The sequence below is a fragment of the Talpa occidentalis genome, unplaced genomic scaffold (assembly GCF_014898055.3).
Source record: "Talpa occidentalis isolate TD23 unplaced genomic scaffold, MPIMG_talOcc4v2.1 talOcc4.15, whole genome shotgun sequence".
Lineage (NCBI taxonomy): Eukaryota > Metazoa > Chordata > Mammalia > Eulipotyphla > Talpidae > Talpa > Talpa occidentalis.
In genome coordinates this window covers 15,829,635-15,830,016 of record NW_023601543.1, presented here as the reverse complement: position 1 = coordinate 15,830,016, position 382 = coordinate 15,829,635, and positions in this window count along the sequence as shown.

Genomic DNA, 382 nt, shown 5'->3' with positions numbered 1-382 from the left:
CTTGCCTTCCTTTTATGGTTTATTTCTAGTTTGATGCCTTCATGGTCAGAAAAGATGGTTGATATGATTTCAATCTTGGTGTATCTGTTGATGTTTGTCTTGTGCCCCAGTATGTGATCGATCCTGGAGAATGATCCGTGTGTGCTTAAGAAAAATGTGTACTCCGTTTTTTGGGGTTTAGTGTTCTATAGATGTTCTGTTAAGCCCAATTGCTCTAGGTCCTTATTTAGAGCTTTGGTTCTTTTACTTATTTTTTGTTTGTGATCTATCCATTGTTGATAGTGGTGTGTTGAAGTCTCCCACTAAGTATAGTTTTCTCTGATGTCTGTTTTCAGAGAGGACAACAGTTGTCTGATATATTTTGGTGCTCCTTCGTTTTTGC